The sequence below is a fragment of the Panthera onca genome, chromosome C1 (genome assembly GCF_046562875.1).
Source record: "Panthera onca isolate mPanOnc1 chromosome C1, mPanOnc1 haplotype 2, whole genome shotgun sequence".
NCBI lineage: Eukaryota > Metazoa > Chordata > Mammalia > Carnivora > Felidae > Panthera > Panthera onca.
In genome coordinates this window covers 29,004,906-29,029,575 of record NC_138346.1, presented here as the reverse complement: position 1 = coordinate 29,029,575, position 24,670 = coordinate 29,004,906, and the positions used below count along the sequence as shown (strand labels likewise).

The 24,670-nt window shown below is 41.3% G+C and overlaps 1 long non-coding RNA gene across 2 annotated transcripts in view; it reads right to left on the bottom strand.

The window, feature by feature from the left end:
- Window positions 1-15,235: 15,235 nt before the first annotated feature.
- LOC132671860 (uncharacterized) overlaps window positions 15,236-24,670 on the bottom strand; it is a 46,816-nt gene continuing 37,381 nt past the window's right edge. The window contains exons 3-5 of one of the 2 annotated variants that reach the window (XR_009607282.3): window positions 24,095-24,205; window positions 21,838-22,045; window positions 15,236-16,065 (exon numbers count right to left, since the gene is read on the bottom strand). This is a non-coding gene — a long non-coding RNA (uncharacterized LOC132671860). Of the gene's footprint in view, window positions 16,066-18,791; window positions 22,046-24,094; window positions 24,206-24,670 lie in introns of those variants that run through there. The other variant, XR_009607283.3, reaches the window with a different exon arrangement.

Genomic DNA, 24,670 nt, shown 5'->3' with positions numbered 1-24,670 from the left:
GGATCATAGAATAAGCATCTATTCAACGTTAGATGATACCCGCAGACAGTTGAAACACGTGGTTGTAATGTACACTCCCCCCCCCAACGTATGAGTGTTCAGCTCATTCTGCATTCTCACCAACACTGACAATTATCTGTCTTTTTGACTTGAGCTTTCTAGGGAGGAGAAGAGGCATCCCATTGTTGCTTTTCAGGTACTTGTCCCTGGCAATGAATAAAGGTGGTTTGTTAGCGTATTGCCACACACTTGGGGGCTTAAAACAACACCAGTTTATTCATGGACAGTTCTGCAGCCCGGAAGTCTGAAATCGAGGGACCAAGCACAGCTGTACTCCCTCTGGAACCTCTAGAGGAGGATCCGTTCCCTGCTTCCGGTGTCCATCGACATTCCTTGGCTTGTGTCCGCACCACACCACCCTCTGCCTCTGTCTCTATGCCACGTTTTCTGTGTATCTGTGCTAAAGCTCCCTCTGTGTCCCTCTTACAAGGACACATGCGATTGCACGTAGGACTCATCCAGATATCTTTTGCCATGCGCAGTGATATTCACAGGTTCTGGGACTTTTGAAGTAAAATATATCCTTGGCGGGGGTGCGTATAGGTGGGCACCTTTTATTTATTTATTTATTTACAGCCAAGTTAGTTAGCATATAGTACAACAATGATTTCAGGAAGTCTATTTCTTAATGTCCCTTACGCATCTAGCCCATCCCCCCCCCCCACACAACCCCTCCTTTTAATTCCTCTTTTGTGAAGCGTCCGCTCCTTTGCTCACTGTTCCATTGGGTGGTCCGCCCTTAGTGACTCCTTCATCATTCTAAAGACAAATTTTTAGTCAGAAAGACATCTTGCGGATTCTTCTCTCCCCCTGTGACTTGCCTTTTCACTCTTCGAGTAGTGTCCCGTTCTTATTTTAATGTAGTCCAACTTATCTCATTTTCTACTAGATTGCTAAATGGGTTCAGAGAAGCCTGGTGACTTCTGCAGGACGTGCATCTAACTTGAGAGAAGGGCTTCTGCTCAACCTTGTGCTGCGTTACCCGAAGTTCATTAACGGATGAACGGGGTGCTTTGGCACTGTAAAACCACAGGGTATTTCTAAGTTTCCTTTGGCATTTAGTGTTTTTCGGTGTTTTTTTAATAATAAATCTTTAAATTACATTGTAAAAATCTTAGTTTCTCCAAATCCCAGCTGGCTTCTTTAGAGATACTGACAAGCTGATCCTAAAGTTCACATGGAAATTCAAAACACCCAGAGTGGCCAAACGGTCTGGACAAAGAAAAACAAAGTAGGAGGACTCGTACTTCCTGATTTTAAAACCTACTACAAAGCTACAGTAAGTAAGACCGTGTGGTATCCGCATAAGGATAGATCAATGGATTAATTTTTAGAGTCCAGAAATAAACCCACATATCGGGGCCAATTGATTTTCAACAAAGGCGCCAAGATCATTCAACGGAGAAAGACTAGTCTTTTTTAGAAAACAGTGCTAGGGCACTGAAAACTATTGAATTTACACTACAAATATGGGAAGAGGGGCAAACACATTCTTTCCTACCCTTCTACAGTAAATCATCTTCAAGTCTATAATTCTATTCATTTGTAATAAATTCAGAAAGACATTAGCTGGCACAAGAGACCTACACTATAAATGAATAGCGTAAATATAAAATTTTATGAAAAATACTCAGGAAAACTCACCACACTTTTTTAAAATGCAATTTTTGTCTGCCTTTCTGGGTTTATTTACCACGTTGTGTTATAACTGCCCAATTATGAAGCTCTTTTTCTAGACCAAAGTCCCATCATAAAGAGTGCAGAGCTTTCTTATTATTGTATTTCCAACAACCTAATGCAGTGCCTAGCAAAGAGGACGCCTTCGTTCAATAAATATTTCTCAAAAGCTCACTGTTTCAAAGTACTGAATACTCTGAATACTTCTGAATCCATTTGCCTAAAGCAACCAGTAAGCACATCAAAAATTATGCCTTTGATTTGCTTTTTAAAAACAACTTTATTAGGAAAATTTTTGCTGACTTTCTCCTATTTATATGTTTCTGTAAGTTGTTAAACTTCATATTCACACTTCATCACAAAAAGGGGTATGATACAGATTTTTCACTAATTCAGTCCTTCCCCAAAATTAATCTGGACTGGCAAAGCTTCACTATGCTAAACCAGTATTTGTTTTTCATTTTGGTTTTAAATATACACGTTCTTAAATGCAGACTTCCCATCCCCCATCAATTTACCACTAATTGGTCATCATGATCCAGGCAAGGTTAGGAGTTGGAAGTAAATGTAAGTGTCCTTTTGGTTATATTTGCATTAGAACTGATGTTGGCACTTATTTGGGGTGGAGGGTATACAAGTGTTTGTTAGACTATCTTTTATATTTGCCATATTTTTTAAAATTTTTGAAAAGTAAAAAAAAGGAGGAAGAAGCATTTGGAAGCTGCCTTGAAAGATGTCGTATGAGAAGCTGTTCTGGGCCCAGCAATTAGGATGATCTGGCAGGAAAGCCAAGGACAAGCAGGTCAAACGTATAGAAAGGAAGTCAGTGAAGGATGCGGATGAGCAGTCCAGAGCCTCAAAGGCCAGCACTGGACTCATCGTTTAACTACATGTCAGTGAGCTGGTAGTGTGTTTCATTTGTGGATCAGTGTTTTGTTTTGTTGTGTTGTGCTCATGGATGGTTGATTTTTATATCTGTTAACTACCCAGAAATCACCCTTCAATTCACAATCTTAAGTACATTCTCTTTAAAAGACATGCTCATAAATGATGAGCTTTCTATGTCAAGCTAGAATCCAATTCTTCCATAGACTTATCTGTACTTCTATGTTCTTAAACTTCCCTGGCAATGGTTTCTAAGTTGTCTAGGGTGCTCCAAGAAAAAAATAAAGATAGATGGGTAGATAGAAATTTTTACAATACCCAGGGCAACAACAAACAGAGAGAGACAGAGAGAGAGAGAGAGAGAGAGAGAGAGAGAGAGAGAAAGAGAGAGAGAGAGAGAGAGAGAGAGAGAAATCCTCCTTGGTGATAATTAGCTTTATTCTGCACATGAGATCACGTTACCCTTGTCTTGGCAGGCAAAGGTTACCCTTCTTCGTAAATTTTATCCCATCCACAGACCAATCCAATTATAGCAAATAATTTTGTCCTTTCACAATTCTGCTTTTCTCCAACCTGCCCATTATTTTCTATATTTCAGTAATCAGCTGGTACAAAAATTGCGTGTTGCATTACTAACTCAACGTCTCTCAAAAAATGTTTCATCCCTAGGTCAATTCCTTCCCCACCCTGCATCAAGAGTGTTATATTCCTCAGTCTTCCATACCATAAAATGTCTCTTCAATAAAGAGTGGTTAATTTTTGATCAGAGGAGTGGGGGTTGTAATATTTTTACAACACTGGCAATATTACAGAAACAGAGAAGCAATATTTTATTTGTCAGTGTGGGATGGTAGAAAAAGCACCAGATTGGGAGTCAGGGAATCTAGAGACCTATTAGCTGTGCGACCTTGGGCAGGTCCCTTTATCTTTCTGAGCTTCAGATTCATCATCTATAAAATATCGCCCAGTTTCTAAGGTGACTTTAGGGCTCAAATAAAAAAGTAAAAATATTTGAAAATTTTAAAGAGCTATGCAAACACGGAATATTTTTATTATTACTTAAAATAACATAGAACTTTTTAAAGGCCTTGCTTCCACTCCATTGGCATGTAGCTCCACATTCCCAAAGAAAACACCCAGATTGAATCTATCTACCATATGTGCCCCCATTTTTACCATTCGTCCCCAGATAAATCTTCCTGCTCTCTCCTTATGTGGGGTTTAGGTTTCTTTTTGCTTGTTTGTTTGTTTGTTTGTTTGGCTTTGTTATTTTGTTGGTTTGGGGTTTGTTTTGTTTTGTTTTGTTGCGCTGTTTTGATAGCAGAGGCGTTGATTTTGTAGCTTTCCCCCATAAGGGGAAGCGAAAATTTTCATAGGCAGAAATTCATCTCCATACGTGCTGTCAGTCCATCACTTCACTGCACCGAGGGAGACAGCCTACAGAACCCTAAACCTTTCTTTAAAGACCCCAGTGATATATGAACATTCATTTCCAAGCGCTCCCACTAGAGTCGTTCTGATCCGGGCAGCTCTGGGACCGTTTGAACGCGGTCTATATGAAGTCGTTTCTCAGACACTTCTTCTCACTGTCATGTCGCCAACAGGCTGAATCAACCACATGCAGTAATGAAAATATCCTGTATTTATAGGAGTATTTCTCCAAAGAACATCCTTCAGCAGGAATGCCTGAAAGAGTTCTAGGAATTGAAGGACATATTTCAGACATGTCCAACCTGTCTCGAAACCCCTATAAAAATGGGCAGGATGCTGAATTGTGCCTTTCCCCGCCTCGCGCTGTAAAATGAAACGAGAGAGTTGTTTGGCTTTATGGCTCTCCATGTCATTGTGTCTTTTTGCTATTACACGAGTGTAAAAAATAAATAAATAAAAATAAGCTATATTAACCACTATGCCATGTCGCCACCTCACCAAGCACCTACATAACTTCAACTGTGATTTTGTTTTATCTTAAGGAATTTTTTTAAACATTAGTCTGTGCAAAGTAGCGTACAGGCATATAATTTTTAGATTTTGCCCCACAGACAAAGCTCTTGGCATCCAGAAATACTGGAAGGAGAGAAAAAACAATGTGGAAGATTTATAGCAAACCAGAGTTTATATTTGCTCTTCTTTAAAGTGAAAGGGAGTTAGACTACATTTACTTTAACATCCTTATACTGTTTAAATTCTTGAAATACATAAACAGAGCAAACCAAGTAGTTAATTATTTCACAACAGAAGATACAATAGGTATTTTTCAAAAAGCTCTCCCATGGATAGCCTTTATTTCAAGTGACCTAAAGACAGAAAGGCTCTCAGGATTTCTGGAACAAGTGGTTGTTGGCCATTTCCTTGGCCATGGATGGGGGAGGGAGGGGGGCTGAATTCCCCCAGGAAGGTGCTCACACACCAACGGCCCTAAAACGAGCATCCATTGCAGAAAGGTAAACAAGATAGCAAACCCCACTTGGAGGTTGATAAAGGTAGATCTAACTGATCCCATTGATCAGGAACCTTTGCTCAAGGATTGGTACTGACCCAAGTAGTATAGTTCGCAACCATCCTTTTCTCTGTCCTAGCCAGATTTGGAGAATTGATCATAATTCTGGACTTCTTCACTTGAAACACAAGTTTAAAGAAGTTAAACAAGTACAAATCAAAAGTGTGTCCCTTGATCACTATCTAGCACCATGAAGACTGAACAGAGCTACCATATTTTGAGTATCTATTATGTGGCAGAAACCAGAAAGGTGTATGTATTGCCTTAGTCCAGTGTGGCCAGAAATGGTTCTTTGTTCCCTCCATGACCCTTGTTCCTTACCCCCACCCCCACCCCTGCACCTCAGGAGGTGACTTCAGCATAGTTATCCAAAGTGATATTACTTCTCGTAATGTGGTCACTACAACCAAAAGGATGTTCTTCTCTGAGGAATTATGGCATGGGGAACAGCTATGACTGTACCATGTAGGACCTTGAGAACCTACCATTCCAATGATTTCCTGTCATTACCCTCTAAATATGGAGACAGGAGCAAGAGTTTTACCAGCCTTGGCCATCCTAGTGCCAGGAAAATGGAGCTAAAACATTGGTGGAATAGAGGCAGAAGAAAGAAAGAAAGAAAGAAAGAAAGAGAAAAAAGAAAGAAAGAAAGAAAGAAAGAAAGAAAGAAAAGAAAGAAAGAGGAGAGGAAAGGAAGAAAAAGGAAGGGAAGGGAAGGGAAGAAAGAAATAAGAAAGAAAGAAAGAAAGAAAGAAAGAAAAAAGAGGAGAGGAGAGGAGAGGAAGAAAAAGGAAGGGAAGGGAAGAAAGAAAGAGAAAGAAAGAAAGAAAGAAAGAAAGAAAGAAAGAAAGAAAAGAAAAAGGGAAGGGAAGGAAGAAAAAAGAAGGGAAGAAAGAAAGAAAGAAAGAAAGAAAGAAAGAGGAAAGGAAGAAAAAGGAAGGGAAGGCAAGAAAAAAAGAAGAAAGAAAGAAAGAAAGAAAGAAAGAAAGAAAGACGGAAGGGAAGGAAGGGAAGAAGAAAGAAAGAAAGAAAGAAAGAAAGAAAGAAAGAAAGAAAGAAAAAGGGAAGGGAAGGGAAGGAAAGGAAGAAAAAGGAAGGGAAGAAAGAAAGAAAGAAAGAGGAAGGGAAGAAAGAAACACAGAAAGAAAGAAAAAGGAAGGGAAGAAAGAAAGAAAGAAAGAGAAAAAGAAAAAGAGGGAGAGAGGGGAGGGAAGAGGAGGGAGGGAGGGAAGAAAGAAGAAAGGAAGGAAGGAAGGAAGGGAAATCCTCTTTGATACCCACCAAAGACTAGTTCAGTAGGCCTAAAAGACAACCCAGTGGAGGAAGTTCTATACCTCACTTTGGACTTTGTGTGAATTCGTGATGCTCATCTGAGACTGAGCTCTTTTAAAGTAACACACTGTTTCTCAAGCCCTTTTAAATGTTGCAGCGTTACAAGATCCTTATTGCAAACTACAAGGTCCAGAAGAAGAAATTGAAGGCCAGGGACGTTATGTAACTTGCACAGGACACACAGCTAGCAAGTAGCAAAGCTAGGATTCCAGCCCAGGGCTACCTAACACCAAAGGCTATGTCTTAGTCACCACACAGCACACCTTCTCACTAATGGCAACCCCTCCACTATGCCCCCTCTATCCCACTAATACACATGGGTCGTATAAAAATTCTATTTTCTGATGGGGGGTGGGAGGGACGGGAGGGTGGGTGATGGGCATGGAGGAGGGCACCTGTTGGGATGAGCACTGGGTGCTGTATGGAAACCAATTGGACAATAAATTTCATATTGTAAAAAATTCTATTTTCATCATTTTCTTTAGAACAGCTATGTGTGCTGTTAGCATGTTTCTTCACATATTTCTAGCTGCACCATAATATTTGAAATAGCTTCTTCCACTATTCACTTCACATTTATTCAACACATAGCTCCTAAGTTCCTGAGCTAAGCCAGGCATTGTGCTGGGGTGCTTTAGGAAGTCACAGTCCACTGGAAGAGATCACATTAAAATGAAAATAAGTGCTTGGTTTCCCATGGTACAGTAAGGCGTAACCAAGAGATTAGAGCTTGCTTATTGAGCTGCAATCCAAAACCACATTATTGGGCTATAATTTCCGATTTGATTGACAAGGAAGGACTGAGAAACTGGCCCAAGGTCAAGCAGCTAGTCAGCAGCAGTTCATTGCACTTACTTTATTGTCTCTGACATACCATGTTTTCATGATTCACCCTCTCTTAATAGCCTTATGTAATGTTCCAAACATATTTTATGTTTTGCAGACATTTTTTAAATTTTAAGGCCAAAGAAGCAAAAGCGACAAAAGCTAACATTGGGCTGGATCACATTTTGACTGCCAGCTTTAAGGACAGCACAGAGCTTACAAGGCTTGGCTTCCCCCCAAGCATATTTCCAGGCTATGGAAGCAGTTAATTCTGCCCTAAATGCATGCTGTGTCCTCATCTCCTCAGTAGCCCTCTATCCGGGCTAAGACTTAATTGGTTTGGGTTGGGTAATTCATAGTGCCTCATTAGGGCATCAAAACACATACTAGGCTCTCTAGTAATTTTCTCCCCTGAAAGAACATTGATTGGCTCCTTCATTGGGAAAGGAATTAGCTAAAGGACTCTTGGGTTTGTGCAAAGAGATTAAGTTCACAATGGATAATTTCAAAGTGTGTTCTACAATCAGATTTCTTTGAGCCTTATCTGTCTGATCAAATTTCTCTTCTCTTGCTAAAACCTCTTGCACACCTACCCAATAGCAAGCGAGTGTTAGTTACCTTGCAGAAATTATACAAACTAGAAGGATTTTAAAGTTTTCACCCACCAGTCTTCCGGTTTTCTTTTGTCTGAGATGAACTTTGTTAATGCACTGATAGGAAAACCACCGAAAGATGGCTTTTCTTCTGATCCTGGTTATTAATGACTCTGCCTCCTGCTCTCACTATAATAGGCTCAGTCAGTGCCCCGTCCATATCCATTCACCTCTACACAGATACTAACTGTGAATACCTATAATTCTCTGTTTACATGTTCTAGCTTCAAGAGATGGGTCAGCACTCCTACGGAGCAAGCCAACGTGCTGGGGTGTTGATGCCCCTGGAATCAACCAATGACAGAGGGTATTAGGTGGATAAATATCCCAGCTTCCTGGGCAGAGTAAGTTCCAGTTGCCTGAAGTGTTGACTGGCTTAACAACACACCCTTTCTTGACCTCTTTCCCTCCCTGTCTCCCTTCCTTGCTCCACTGCAAGTGTTTCCTGGAATCATCTCCCAAAAATACCACTTCCACTTGACTTCTTGCCTCAGCGTTTGTTTCTGAAGATCCTAAAGGAAAATACTTACCATGGTCCATTCTTTGAAAGTCTTTGACTTTCACCATCTGAAATTTAAATTTTGAGGTCATTGAGACAGTTTTCATGCTGTGGTAAGGGCGGAGCTTTCTCAGTTGACTCTGTGTTCACCATTATAATAATCCAGACATATCTGCTTGGATAAACTCACCCGGAGCCTGTCTTCAGGTTCAAGAAACTTGAACCCGGAGCCTGTCTTCAGGTTCATTAAGGTTCAAGAAACTTCCTGGACAATAACTTAGCCTAAAACAAGAGAGAGTTGAGACCTACAAACTTGGGCCAAAGCCTTGAGGTCAGTATTGGTGGGAGGAGATGCTGTGGGTTGGCCAGTTTTGAGCATTGTGTTAACATACCTTCTACGTTCTCCTATTCAGGATATCCTTGTTCCATACCCATGACCTTCTGAAGGCCCTCTAGTGGACAATGGTAGGGGCAAGGGGAGAGAGTAATGAAAAAAGACATAAAAATAACTAGAATAAAACTAGGTTGCTTTCCTTACAGTTTCTGAGGGAGATCAAAACAGAAACTTGCTCTGGTTTTTGTTATTATATCCTATTTTTACCCTCATATCAGTGTGTCACCGGGAAACATTAGGAAAACTTTGATCAGCATTCCATAAATATTACTTCCCTGACAGTAGCCAGCCTTGGTGCAGCCAAGACATCCAGTTCCTAAAAACCTGCAAACTCTTTTCTCAAGATCATATTCTGAGACTTTCCTACTGGGAAACAAAGTAAAGCCATTCCCTTCTCTCTACTCATACAAAACATGCATTAGGCACATTGCCATCAACAGTCTTGAGAGGGCTGACCTGCTGACTTCCTTTGTTATCCCTTGCTTTCTTATAAAATTGATATGACCCCTAATATCAGCATGAACAAAATCGTGAATGGGACATACCCATGGGATTATGGATTCTGAATCCTCCAGGAGTGTCCCATAATGCCCCTGTCAGTTGGTTTTGCCCTTGGATATCTAATTTAACTGACAAATCTAAAGAATCACATGGAGGCAGCCACCTCCCCAGCAACTTCACAGATGGGAACCCTGCAGTGAATAAGTTATTCCAGCAAGTTTGACATTAGCTTATGTTGAACATTCTCCTGACAGGTCTACTCATTTCTTAACAGCAAAAAACAGCTCACTGTTATTAGGCATGAGCCTCCCTTGACTTGATAAATACTATTGCCCCCTTTTTGGCTGTTTTTATGGACGTCCTAAAGGCATCTGAATATGGCATTTTACATTTGGCAGACGCTGGTCAACAACAATTGTTTCTAATTAGTCTTGGAGGCCTCAGCCTTCAATGCGCAGGGTCAAAGATCCCAACAAGTGACGGATCTCCGACTCTGTGGACAAGTGCACTTTTGAGGGCGCATGGAGGTAGGGAGGGCATTCATACTGCCTGAGCACATGTGGGCACATTTTGCAAAATCAACTTAGCTGCAAATTTAACCTGAAATCAAATCATGTCTTGGCATTATGCCTAGCAGGCATTATATAGTTGTTAGCTTCAATCACAAGAACAATTACTTCAAGTTATGGTGCAGACCAGTTTTAAAAGTCCCCAGGCCAGCAAAGTCTTCATAGGATACAGCTAGCTGCAAAAAAAAAAAAAAATTGTGGAAGAAAGAAGTGTGGTACTTTACACTTTCAGCTTTTATTAATATTTTGTCAGTCAACTGGCAATAGGCACAGAGCCCTGGCACTACACCAAACACCATGTGCATGGCACCAGGAGAGTACAAATGAATGAAGAAGACATGACCTATGGGCTCAGAAAACGCGAAGGCTACACAGAGAGTCAGACCATACTGAATAAGCACACCCCAAATTGGAGAGAAAATGCAGAACTCTATGCAAAGATCTGATCATGCCTGCAAAGCATTTAGTTCCATGCCAAGGAGGCCCGCAGTAAACACTGAGCCAGGGGGTGGCTCTCATTATTATTTTGTTAGAAAGCTTAATTCCATTAATACTGAGAGAGAACACACTCAGGTTGGAGGGGAGTGATTTCCGAGTCCGATTATAAAGGACTGGGAAGTCAGGTTGGAGCAGAGAAAACATGGAGCCCGTTCCCACCAAACAGAGCAGCTTAAGCCACAACACAATTGTGGAAGTGGGTGAAATTCGTGAAAGGGCAGCTGGTCTGGCTAACCTCGAAGATTCCATCAAGGAGAGGTTAAAATGAGAGGTTAGCTGTCGCTTTCATGGGTGGGCATTCTCTTTAGGGAGTAGGCAGAAGAAGAGTTTAGATTTAACAGGGTCAAAATGAACAAGCTACCATTGGTCCTTTAAGCAGGCCAGCCACATAATTTTCGGGGCCCAGTACAAAACAAAACTTTGGGGTCCCTTGTTCAAAAATTATTAAGAATTTCAAGACCATGACAGGAGAGCATTAAATCGAGTGCGGAACCCTTCTGAGCCTGGAGCCCTGCATGAATGCGCCGGTCATGAAACCAGCCCTATAGTTCAGGGTGTGATGGCGAAAATACTTCCCAAAGACTATGATTCTAGCATCTGCTCGTGAGATGCATTGGAAAAGAAAAATTTTTGAGGTGGAGATACCCACAAGGTGACTCTTCCCTGTAATTTGCCAAGAGCGATTGCAGAGAAAACTTTGGGAGAAATTGACAACAAAAAAGATGTAAGGCATAAAGGACAAAGAGAGTTTGAAATCACCTCAGGTTAAGCAGGAGGATTAGAACAAGGGAAAATACAGTGGGGGGGCGGGGGTGCTTTTAACTGACCAACTTATTTCATTAGCCAATGGTGTTATTCCCTCGGTAAAATGTGCTGAGTGATGGCCCAGCACTCTGCATGCTAGCACTAGATGGATGCTCCAGAAGGGCAAATGTTTTTGTCAGTTTTGTTCATTCCTATATTCCCAGGTGCCTGACGTAATAGTCAGTGTCTGGCATAGAGATGTCACTAAACAAATATTGAATGAATGAGTGGATGAATGAATGAAATTGTGTTAGTAGATTCCTCTCTAAGACACTCTACTATAAATTAAACTCCTTTTTTTTTTTATTTTAGACAGAGAGAGAAAGAGATTGCAAGTTGGGGAAAGGGACAGAGAGAGAGAGAGAGAGAGGAAGAGAGAGAGAATCTTAAGCAGACTGATGCGGGGCTCAATCCCATGACCTTGGGATCATGACCCGAGCCAAACCAAGAGTCAGATCCTCAACTGACTGAGCCACCCAAGCACCCCTCAACTGAACTCCTTTATCCCAAAACTGTTAATGCCATTTGTATTTGTTGTTGCAATCGTGTGATTTAACCAATTATGGAAAGCAATGAAGTGTGTGTGTGTGAAGAGAGTTGTGTTTACAAAAACAAAGTTTTCGAATCATTAGAAAGGCTTGGTGAAGGCTGGCTATTGGAGGAAATTGTATCAGTCAGTTGCGGGAAACACAGCCATGCAAGAACAGGGGGAAATAAATAAAATTCTAGAATTCTGGACTCAGGTTGCTTTGCAAGTGGTTCTACATTCTCACTCCACTTTAAACAGATAAAAACTGGAAACTGTGGCCTATTAGAGATGCATTTAATGCAAGCGAGACCATGCAGATGTCATGCAGCAGACTCATGCTCAAAGAAGAAGCCTCAGCCCTACATCAGAATAGAGGTGAGACTGTGCTGTGTATGCCATGTGTTCATATGATGCATTTATCATTTTTTTTGTAATTTCTAGTTTAACTGAGTTTGTTTGTTAGTTATTCTTACCATTTATTGAGTGCATACTATGTGCTGGGCATAGTAATACCCGCTCTGCTCACATTATCATTGATTTGGAGGCCGACCCTGCCAGGTGGTATCTATCCTTGATCCCATTTTCTAGACAACGAATCTTACACTCAGTGCCTTAGTTAAGTTTTTACTTGCCTCAAGGCTACACAGAAAGTGACAGAGCTGGAGATAAACCCAGGATCCTCTGGCTCCAAATCCCGGCATCTTTCTACCATATCACAATTAAGTGATTTGCTCAGAATAACTGAGGTCTTCCTACTATAAACCGAATTTACTTTCCATTACATCAAGTTAACTGAATATTTTGATGAGCTGACCAACCACTGGGTCTGATTGCATCAGATAAGAATAAACAAAAGTAAAATTGAATAAATAAATGAATACATAAGCAAACTGACTTAAGGGAAATAAACCAAAATGTCAGCATAGTATGCCAATGGCCTAATTATAGATTATAATTATGTGTTATATAATTATCATTATAGATAATAGATTTATATTTATAATTTAATTTCTTTATTATTTTACATTTATATTTAACATATATTTTAATTTCTACTGACCCAATTATTTGCATTCCCTATCCTGGGAAGTCTCTTCTTGACATCAAGTTACCTAGGAGGTGAATTTTCATCAGAATGCTGGTTGGTAAGTACGGAGTAAAAATTGCTTTGGGAGGATATTTTATGCAAACTCTAGAAAACCCTGATGAAATATCCTTACTCCATAACCAAATACACTGCTCTGATGACCAGATAATGACAATCCCAAATTCAGTACACTTTTACATCAAGAGTATGAGTTCCTTTGGCCGGGAAAAAGTGATAAGGAACCAAATTGATAAGCTAGATGTGGCCCCCAAAGGGAGAATGGGCCCCAGAGATGTCCCAGCACTGCTCTCTGGAGCCTGTCGAGGGTGTTTCCTAGCATGGCAAATGGGACTTCACAGAGGTAATTAAGGTCATGGACAGGGACTATACAGGTGAGCCCAATCTAATCGTATAAACCCTTAGAGGCAGGGAATTGTATTTTTCTGTCACTCCTGTTTTTATTTTCTACATCTTCACTGCACACTTATTTCTCATATAATTAGGTAAAATGTGAATCCAGATGAGAAGAGAAAAGGGGAGATAGAAAACATCTCACCAAACTAAAGGACCTGAGGATGAGCAGGCTGGTTGGAGGGAGGCACGGGAGATATCTGAACTTTGACTTGCCAGCACTGTGTAAGGCTGCAAGTGACAGAAACCAGCTTGGGTAACGTGCCCATCCCTGGACCCAGGATAGTTTCTAGAGAGTGGTGCGCCAATTTCGGGTAGAGGAGCCACCAAATTCATTTGGAGTGTGGGAGAAACAAATACCCAAAGAAGAGAAGGGCCGTTCACAGAAGAAAGAATCAAGAAGTGCTTACTATCCAACCATGTCCCCAACCCTAACAGAAAAAGAGGTAAGGTCAGGTGCATGGGGGGGAGGATCACAATGAATGGTAGGAAGAAGAGTAAAGGTCATGATTAGTTCAGGGGCACCTGGGTGGCTCAGTTAGTTAAGTGTCCGACTGCAGCTCAGGTCATGATCTCACGGTTCATGAGTTCAAGCCCCGCCTCGGGCTCTGTGCTGACAGCTCAGAGCCTGGAGCCTGCTTCAGATTCTGTGTCTCCGTCTCTCTCTGCCCCTCCCCTGCTCGCGCTCTGTCTCTCTCTATCTCTCTCAAAAATAAATAAACATTTTTTTTTAAAAAAAAGGGTCATGTTTAGTTCAGTTTAAACACATTCAAGTCTGAGTGTCAGAAATTGTCTCCAGCGTGGATGCTCTAAAGGCAAATCAAGAAGTAATGAGATTTGCAAGTCATCTGCTCTGACACGGTAAAACGAGACAGTTTTGTCACGACCCTTTCTATACCGAGGGACAAAAATCCACCTCCAATTACTTTAAGCCAAGCGACTGAGAAAGTTGGCACAGTGCAGAGATTGCACTGGACCTAGTGGTGTGTGCCTTGTTCCATCATCTCTGTCCTACTCGGTCTGTGCTGACTTCACTCCCAGATACGCCTTCCTCACATGGGGGACCAGAGGAAACCAGCAATCTGAGAACCTATCTCACCAAGTTAGCGACACCAGCACAGAGCAGCGCCTTCCCCTCAGTCCCAGAGAAGGTCCTGGTGCTCTCTGGGCTACCTTTTGGTCACATCTGGAGCCAATCTCTATGGCAAGATAGGAAGCAATCCGTGGATGGGCCAGCCCTGTTTCAGATGTCCAAGCCTGGAGCCAACAGGAAGGGCCAGCAGAAGTCTGTCAACTGAAAGTGACAGATGCGCATGAAAAGTGCGCCCCGAGAAAAGTCCTTCTCTCTTCCCTCTTTCTTTTGACTTCACCCTGGTTTCCACCCAGTATGTGGACTGAGGTGACCTATACCTTCTTTTTTCTTAAATTTATTTATTTATTTTGAGGGGGAGGGGCAGAGAGAGAGAGAGAGAGAATCCCAAGCAGACTCCACACTCAGCGCAGAGCCTAATACAGGGCTCGACCTCACAACCGTGAGATCATGACCTGATCCGAAGTCAAGAGTCAGACACTCAACTGACTGAGCCACCCAGGCTCCCTGAGGTGGCCTGTATCTTCTGCTGGGCACTCTGTGACTGCTCACTTACTCGCCCAAATTAGATTTGTACATTCACCTCCTTGTCATCATCACACAGGGAGAGGTTCCTCATCCTGGATCCCAGGTTGACATTAGTTGTTCCCTGATGAAAATCTTAACGCAGCTGGTTTTCCTCCAAACGTGTGCAAAACATATTATGTTCCTTTGATCAAAATTATGCAAAGAACCAGATGTTTGCTTTTCATTATCTTACAAATAACAGTTGGTATTTGAATGACCTTACCTGGTATTTTACTGTCCTTGTCCTTCCAATTCTGTTTGGGGGGGTGGGGTTCACACACACAACTGTGTTGTTTTTCTCAGATTATTTTCTTAGACTGAACTTGAACATACTAACACAGTGTTTTGGTTTTCTCTTGCTACAGTAACAAATTGCCACACATCTCCAGGCTTAAAATAACATTCATTTATTATTTTGTAACTTCTCGTGGGTCAGAAGTGCGGGCAGAGCAGGGCTCAAGGGTTTTCTCTGCTCCAGGTCTCACAAGGCAGAATCAAGAGCTGCTTTCTTTTCTGGAGGCTCTGGGGAAGAATCTACTTCCAAGCTTTTTCAGTTGTCAGAATTTCGTTCCTTGCGGTTGTAGGATTGAAGTCCCTGTTTGCTCGCCTGCTGTCAGCCAGGAGCTGCCGTCAACTCCTAGAGACCTCTCTTCGCCCCAGCAGGTGTCTCCCTGTGCTCAGGGCGGGTAACAGCACTTTGATGCCCTTCTCACACTTGGAGCCTCTCTCTTGGATTCCCTCTCCTGCCTCCTATTTCACTGCATATCTTTGACTCCAACCAGAGACCGTTCTCTGCTTCGAAGGGCCCACCTGGATTATCCACATCCATAACCATAATTGCAGATGCAAAGCCCCTTTTATCATGCAAGGAAACACATTCCAGGGAGCAGGGCTTGGACACCTTTGGAGGCCATTCCGCCCATCACATATAGCTCATCAGATTCGTTCCTCATCACTTTCTCTACTCCAAAGGAACTCATACTTTTGATGGAAAAGGGACTGAATTTGGGGATTCCATTCTGTGGTGTCACAGCAATGTATTCAGTTTGAAGTAGAGATATTTCATCTGGCTTTTCAGAGTTTATGTAAAATATCTTCCCAAGGCAAATTTTACTCTGTGCTCACCAATCAGCATTCCGAATAAAATTCAACCTCCCAGGTAACTAGATACCATGAAGGAACTCCTTAGGATAGGGAATGCAAAAAATTAAGTCAATAGAAGTTAAAGTAAATAAAAATACATACAAAAATAATATATAAATGTCAATTTGAAATACATATTAAAATAGAATGATGGTTGGGGAACCTGTGTGGCCCAGTCGGTTGAGCGTCGACTTCAGCTCAGGTCGCGATCTCATGGTTCGTGGGTTCGAGCCCCACATCAGGCTCTGGGCTGATGGCTCAGAGCCTGGAGCCTGCTTCCGATTCTGTGTCTCCCTCTCTCTCTGCCCCTCCCCCATTCATGCTCTGTCTCTCTCTGTCTCAAAAATAAATAAACATTAAAATAATTTAAAAAAAATAGAATGATGGCATTCTGATATCAACTGGAATTGGTAATATCAGTCAATAACCAAAAGAATAATCATGTTTAAAAAAAATGATCATATCTAGGAGGACTTAAAACTTCTAGTCTCCTCACTCTGATAGAGTGACTTAACTGAGGCGATCCCATGAGAGATTGTGTCACCAGGGCCAGATAACAGCCTCATCATCTCTCTCTTCACAAAATCACACCTCTGAAGAGAGATATAGGAAGATAATTTTTACACAGATGCTGACTGATAGAAGCATAGAAGCTTCTTCAAGAGTGTCTATCAAGACAGAAAATTCAGTAGCCCAGGACCTTGTGAGAAGACACTGGCTATTACTAGGTAGGGGTGGAGAGAGGGGTAATGGAAGTCCCAACCTGGGAGGAATGAGCCATTCTGGAAGAGTGCTACTTTTCTAGCCTTCCTCTCTCAGTATCTTGACTGTAATTGTTAAGGAGGCCCACTTGGCATCTCAAGCAATTCCTGGGGATGTTCTTTATCAATGGGTTTTCACATATAACTAAAGAATTCCACCCTGCAGGATGGAAACCAAACCCACACGCATCATACACGCATATACATTATATGCATACACATACTTATGTGCGTGTGTATATAGATGCATATATATTTAAACAGGATATAGGATTCTATGTGGGATTGTTGTTAATTTACAATCCTTCAGATCTCTGTTGCATCTCTGTGGGACCAATGGGTCTGCATCAGAGTCTTAAACCCCGCCCCTTTTGTGTCCATATTATTTTGGTTTTCAAGCAGCAATACCTTTATATTATCATTTGACAGTATAGTCTAGGTTCCTTGGCTGGTCTAAATAATTAAGTCAACATAAGACAAGTTAACAACAACCAAAAAAACCTAAATGTAATTCTGTACAAACAAAACCCTCCAAAGATATGAGACTCAATGGCAGTCAGAGAATTGAGGCTTGTGTGCCATCCTGAGCTAAGGAATGTGATAGGGGTCTGGGGCTTCCAAGTGTGTATGGAGGGGGGCAACTCACAGGAAGATAACAAGAGCCCATGTTCAGTAATCAGATGTTTTCCCTGCCATGCAGGTAGGTCTTTCAAGAAAAAATCCTATCTCTGGTAATAGCTCTCTTTCTGAGCCAGGACGCCTACCTAAATTCTTTAAGGCCAAGTAGTATTCCATCATATATATATAGATATATAGATATATATATATATACACACACACTGTATCTTCTTTATACTCAACAATGAAAAAGAATGAAATCTTGCCACTTGCCACAACACGGATGAAACTAGAGGGTATTATGCGAAGCAAAAGGAGTCAGAGAAAGACAGATATCCCATGATTTCACTCATAAGCGGAATTTGGGAAACACAGCAGACGAACATAGGGGAAAGGAAGGAAAAATAAGATAAAACCAGAGAGGGAGGCAAACCATAAGAGACTCTTGAATACAGAGAACAAACTGAGGGTTGGTGGGGCTGTGGGGGGTAGGGGGGTGGGGGGGGATGGGTTCAATGGATGATGGGCATCGAGGAGGGCACTTTTCAGAATGAGCACTAGGTGTGATATGTAAGCGATGAATCACTGGGTTCTACACCTGAAGCCAAGACCATACTGTATGTTAACGAACTTGAATAAAAATAAACATAAACATTAGTTAATTAATTAATTATGGCTGGTAAGGGATAGGTAGAAGTTTTTCCTGAGTCTACTGGCTCTTGACTGCCTTCCGTTCAAAGTAATCCACATGCTAAAGGGGTCCATTCTGGGGCGCCTGGGTGGCTCGGTCGGTTAAGTGTCCGACTTCGGCTCAGGTCATGATCTCACGGTCCGTGAGTTCGAGCCCCACATCGGGCTCTGTGCTGACAGCTCAGAACCTGGAGCATGCTTCGGATTCTGTGTCTCCCTCTCTCTCTGACCCTCCCCTGTTCATGCTCTGTCTCTCCCTGTCTCAAAAAATAAAATAAACATTAAAAGAAAAAAATTAAAGGGGTCCATTCTGAGGCGGTATACTCCACTCCCCTTCAACACCAAATACTACTTTTCCTTATTAATCACAACTAAACCTACAGAACAAGGGTTCCCCATCCACTGCTTTTCACCTCATATCAGAATTCTTGCAACAGTACTGCTTTTTTTTCAAGTTTATTTATTTTCAGAGAGAGAGAGCCAGAGAGCACGCGTGAGCAGGGGAGGGGCAGAGAGAGAGGGAGAGAGAGAGTCCCAAGCAAGCTCCGTGCTCGGCATGGACTCAGACACAGGGCTTGATCTCACCACCCCTGAGACCATGACCCGAGCCAAAATCTAGAGTCCAATACTCAACCGACTGAGCCTCCCCAGCGCCCCACAGAAGTGCTACTTTTATTCCTATAGTACTCTCTTCAGTATTTTTATTTTTTTTTTTACTTTCTCGGTACATGTTTGTTTCTTGTTATTTAGTATTGTATTACTTTCACCACTCGGCAAGAATTTGTGTACTCTCTGTAGACCCTTAAATCACCAGTTTAGGAAGAGGACCAGCAGGTCAAAGAGGAAAGAAGAGACACTCACCAAACTCCAAATGCAGTCAGACACCATGAATATATCATAAAACAGGTCGACTTTCACAAAGCTTGGTTTTCATTAGATTCCCCTCCAACTTTTTCATAATCTAGGCTTCCTGCCCTGTGTTAATTATATTTCTGACCCAAAACCAACAAACTAAGAGGCTGCATGTTGTGATGGAGAGTGTGCTGGACCAGGAGCCAAAAACTGTGAAGTTTTGGGCCAATTCTGGAGCTAACCAGCTGTGTGACCTTGAACAAGTCATTTCATCTCTCCGAACTGTTGTCCCCTCACTTTTTCAATGAACAGTCAATAAAACTATGTCTATGATTTCTTCCCAAAGTTATGTCATTCTTTGATTCTGGTTCTCTTTATTCTTACTATTAATATACCGTGTAGAACAACATAGTTTACAATTCTTATACCCCATCCTAGGTCCTTATTACTATTTTTTTACCAAACATAAATTATTACTCATGAGCTATATAACACTAAAAATGAGCACTACTGTTTTTGCAATTGCAAAAACAATTTTGTTAAATTTATTCGAGGTATGATTCAGCAAATGAGGTATTTAACGTGCCACAGTGAAAGTAAACCTTGCTTTTAAAACCCAGCAAATAAAAACGGGATCTGAAAAGCTGGAGCTAAGACTGGCTGGGGCCCATCATCTTTATGAGAATAGAGGGACTGAGAACATAGCATTTGCCTAAGAACTGGGCAGATAATCTGGAGCAAGAGGGCAGGGGGTGGTAAATTGGTGGGAAAATTAAAGATGCATTTTTCCCCAGCTGTTTGATTTTTCACGCTGTTGAGTTCTGAGGTTACGGTATGTAACTCGAATATGAAACATCACTGGGAGGAAGGGAACTCATTTAATATTATGTTAGTTGTAGAATTATAACTAGGTGTAAAGCAAAGAAAGTAGTTATCTATTATTCATTCCTTCTGAATAGACATTTCCTGTCTGTGAATACAGAGCATGACTAGAATTCACTTGCCGAAAGTCAGGGATGCTGCAAGAGAACATTTCATTTTCATTTGATCTGACCTTGTGTATGATAATGGAGCTTCTTTAAAACACTGGCGCTTGTCTGTTCTCCTTCTATTGCACCCCTGAGAATTATTCCTACCCCTGGCCTCACAGGACAGAAAATTAACCTTAGAAGTTTTCAGTGACTTGCTCAAGTCATGGCAGTGCTGTCTCTTTAGGCAATCCTGAAGAGATCTGGCCACAAAAACCAGTCAAGTTACTTATCTGTGTAGCTATATGTGACAGCTTATATGACATGAAACATTTCTCTCACTGACATCTGAACCCACTAACTGGCATGTGAGATTGACCAGAAATTAACATACCTCATTGCTTAATCCAAGCATCTCTAAACCCGAGAAAGTGGCTTCTCTTTAGAGTGGTGGTAGGAAAGAGTCCCAGTGAGAGACGTCATACAGGACATAGGTGCATGGGACAGAAACATATCGGACATAGGTGGGCTGGCCACAGATCGATCAGACACACAGTGTCTCAGGCTCAACTGCTCAATCGACTGCTCTGTCTCCGCACCAAGGCCGCCTTGATCTGAATCAAAGCATAAAACCCCAAGCTGCAAAAAACCTCAGTGAACAGAGATAAGACTCCTGTAGGTTTCCTTCTTTTGTTTTTGTTTTCTCCAATTAAGTTATGCAATAAATAAACTTAAAAATTCAGTTTTGACTTAGAATCTAATCTACTCATTTGCTAAAAATTATTAAATCAGAACATAATCTCATTGAATTGATGTGTCATCCAGTTCAAGCCCTCCATAAGTTGATGGCTAGTTGGATGGCTACGTGGGTGGATAGATGGGTGGGTGGTGGAAAGATAGATGGATGGATGGATGGATGATAGATGGATATGAAATGGATGAATTCCCTTTCCTGGACTATAGTTACGGGCTCCAACTTCTAAAAATACATAATGTATATCTTCATGTAGATACCCCCTTGCTAAAATCCTGCACTGATTAAAAAGTGAATCTAAATTTTCTCTGATGAGCTTTTTATCATGTTCACAAGAAGGAGAAGTCTGATATAAAGTAGTAAAACAAAAATAAACAAACCTATAATTTGGAGTAGCAGCTCTGGGGACAATAACAAGGTTTTCCAATCTCCCAGATCATAATTAACAGTGTAAAGAATTAAAGGGAAGTTCAGGAAGGAGTGCTTAAACCTTTTTGTAAATTTAAAAACAAGTAATGATCTCCATTGCTGTTCTCCAGGTTTATTCAAATTTGGACAATTAGGACAATTAAACATAAAACAGAGACAGTTCTAAAGAGGGAGCTGCAACAAAGCTGAATAATTGTTGGTACGGGCTATCAAATTTACATAAAAAAAGATTAAAAGCTGATTTACATTTAAAAAACAAGATCAGGCAACATCTAAAATAGATAACACAACCCGCTGAGAAGAGTTCTTTTCATCAATAAAGGAGAAGCAAAGGTGATTATACATAACAAAACTAATCTTCTATATTGCTTTAATCACCTAAAACCACTTTAACTGTTTATTTGGGAACTGTTATGTGAAAAAAAAAATATTGCATGTAAAAGTGTCTAATTTCCAGGTTGCATTAAAACATAGACACCATCAGGATTCTGTTTATCACCTGCTCTCTTCTCTAGATCCTGTCTTCTCTTGGTTATCAAAGTTTTCACCAATTGCAAACCTACCCATTCTAGAACTTGAAAATTTGCCATGTAATTGGCTTAACAGATGCTTCCAGAAGAGCAATTCTGTTTATTGTCACAGCATCCCATGAACAATGTAAATTGTAAAGCCTTTTCCTGCCTGGACTGAGCATCTATGCGGCATTTTGAACTTTTTTTCCGAAATAAAGAACATAATTACCTGAAGTTCAATGTGTGCCATAACCAGATCCTTTGTTAATATTTACTCTGATGTGGGGTTTTCTTCCAAGAACAGTTATTTATTTGTTAGTTCAGTACCTTCATTATGTGAGCTTAAAGAATCAAAAACACTTAAACAGATCTCAATACTGGGAGCCCATTTGCCATTAATATATATTGTTGTTCTTAAAGCTTCTTGTTAAATCACCCTAGAAGTTAAGAAAAAATTACAATTATCCCAGGCATGATTTTAGGCTGATTAAAAAAAAACAGACAGAAGCTAGAAATTGGGATAAATTCCCATTTCAGTCCATTTGTCAACAAGTAATGAAATACTGATGATATCAAGAGATTTTTAATGTACCAAATGATGGGGTTCAGGACATACTGCCCCAAAATACGGCACCTCAGCATGTTGAATATCTTAAACTAAAGGAATCTGAGAAACACCGAGTGTAGGAAGGATTCACTACCTTACCCCTTCTCCCCTAAAGCAGGTGATAAGACCCTAGGTTGGGGCGCCTGCATGGCTCAGTCGGTTGAGCATCCAACTCTCGATTTCGGCTCAGGTTATGATCCCAGAGTCATGGGACTGAGCCCCACATCGGGCTCCGTGCTGAGCATGGAGCTTGCCTAAGATTCCACCCGCCCCCTCTCTCTCTCTTAAATACAGAGAACAAACTAAGGGGGGCTGGAGGGGTGGGGGAAGGGAGGGACTAAATGGGTGATGGGCACTAAGGAGGCTATTTTTGGGGACGAGCACTGGGTATTATATGTAAGTGATGAATCACTAAAGTCTACTCCTGAAATCATTATTACATCTTATGTTAACTAACTTGGATTTAAATAAAATTTTAAAATTAAAAAAAAAAAAGATGCTCTCGCCCTCTGCCCCTCCCCCATCTGAAAAAAATGAACAAAAATTTAAAAAATGACGATTCTCAGTTGAGAGGCACCCTCCCTATCCCCGGAAGAAACGAACAACCTTGTCTTCCAAGACCAGGAATCTTAACAAACAGGCCTTGCTAAGTTTACTACCCTCCGTTTACTACCTTTAGCTCGTACCCCTTTGTCCTATCGCATTTCCCCATAACTTTCAATTCTTTATCAAACCTACAGCATAAAAACACTGAGGGCCAGCCCTTTCTTTAGGTCTTCATCTCCTTATGAAGGCTCCCGTGTCACATGAAACTTATAGTAAAATATTAAACAAATATTCGTCTCTCCGTTGTTACGGGGGCCCCAGCTGAAAACCTAGAAAGGTAGAAGGAAAAAGTGTTTTTCCTCCCTCCACAACAGACCACAGATCAAACGACATGAATGAAAATGAAATTGAAATTTAAGACAAAAAAGGGGAAGATAGATTTGACTTTAGTCTTACAAGTTCTCTGAAAACTCTCAAATTTCCATAGCTCCTGTAGCTGGCCAGTGCCCACTGGATGTTATCTACTATTGCGTGTGTTTGTGGATCAAATAACAATAAAGGACTTCAAATATCTAGCCAAGGGGGGCATCACTCTTCTTCTTATCGAATGAATCCTATTCCCCACTCATTTCTATTATAAAGAGGACATGTGATCCACAGGAAACAAAGAAAGATTGTGGCCCAAAAAGATGTGGCAAGAAGCTGGTCAGCACTCTGGCCTCTCTTGAACTATGGTCTCCAGTGTACTGAATTCCCCAGAAACAGAAAACATCAGGTACCTTTACCATGGAGAGGCATCAGTTAACCCCTCCCCTTATCAGGTCGGTAAATCTGTAACTTCCTACATCTGATTTATTTTTTTTTTTCAACGTTTTTTATTTATTTTTGGGACAGAGAGAGACAGAGCATGAACGGGGGAGGGGCAGAGAGAGAGGGAGACACAGAATCGGAAACAGGCTCCAGGCTCTGAGCCATCAGCCCAGAGCCCGACGCGGGGCTCGAACTCACGGACCGCGAGATCGTGACCTGGCTGAAGTCGGACGCTTAACCGACTGCGCCACCCAGGCGCCCCTACATCTGATTTATTTTAAAGTAACGCCTTTAAAGAGTATCACAAAAGCTAGAGGACAAAATAAGTTTAAAGACAAGCCGGTAACACCCCCACACACATAGAATGAAGCAGTAACATAACTCCTATAATGACAGGATTCCAAAACGTTAAACCTCTACTAATATTTGTGGTTGTACTAATGCATCTCTTGCCTTGGGAACAGGGATGAGAGAAACATGGGATTGAATCCAAGAGAGAGAATGAGCTAAAACTAGGTGAGACCTTCAGTTTTGCCACTAAGGTTCGCTAGGACTCGGGGTCGGAGACTTCACCTCAGCACATCTTAGCCTCCCCCCTTCAGCAGAATGACCTCGGTGGCTTTCCTGCCAAGCTCTAAGAGAAAATGAAAAGATGAACTTAGAAACTGCAAGTCACTATAGACGCCTTGGATACAGGTCCTATAAATATTTATTACTGTTGTTACTTCACAGTAAAACGTGCTGCAGCCCCAGACATAACCATTTCAACTACACATACAACAGGAAGAGAAGACACGACTTCAACTACACATACAACAGGAAGAGAAGACAAAAGCTTGCTTTCACTAAGTACCATATGAACAGGAATCAGTCAGCATTCACCCAGGGAATATTTGTAAACGTCCACGATATGCTCATATAGGAAATACATAAAAGATACAGCCTATACTCCAAGAAGTATGCAAGGTAAAAGGGGAAACAGGGCAAAAACATACAGAATATTAAAACATGCAACAAGAAAAGCTGTAAACAAAAGAACAAACAGGAGGTGGCTCTCACAGGCATAACAATGAGTGAAGGAGGCCAGACACAAAGGAAT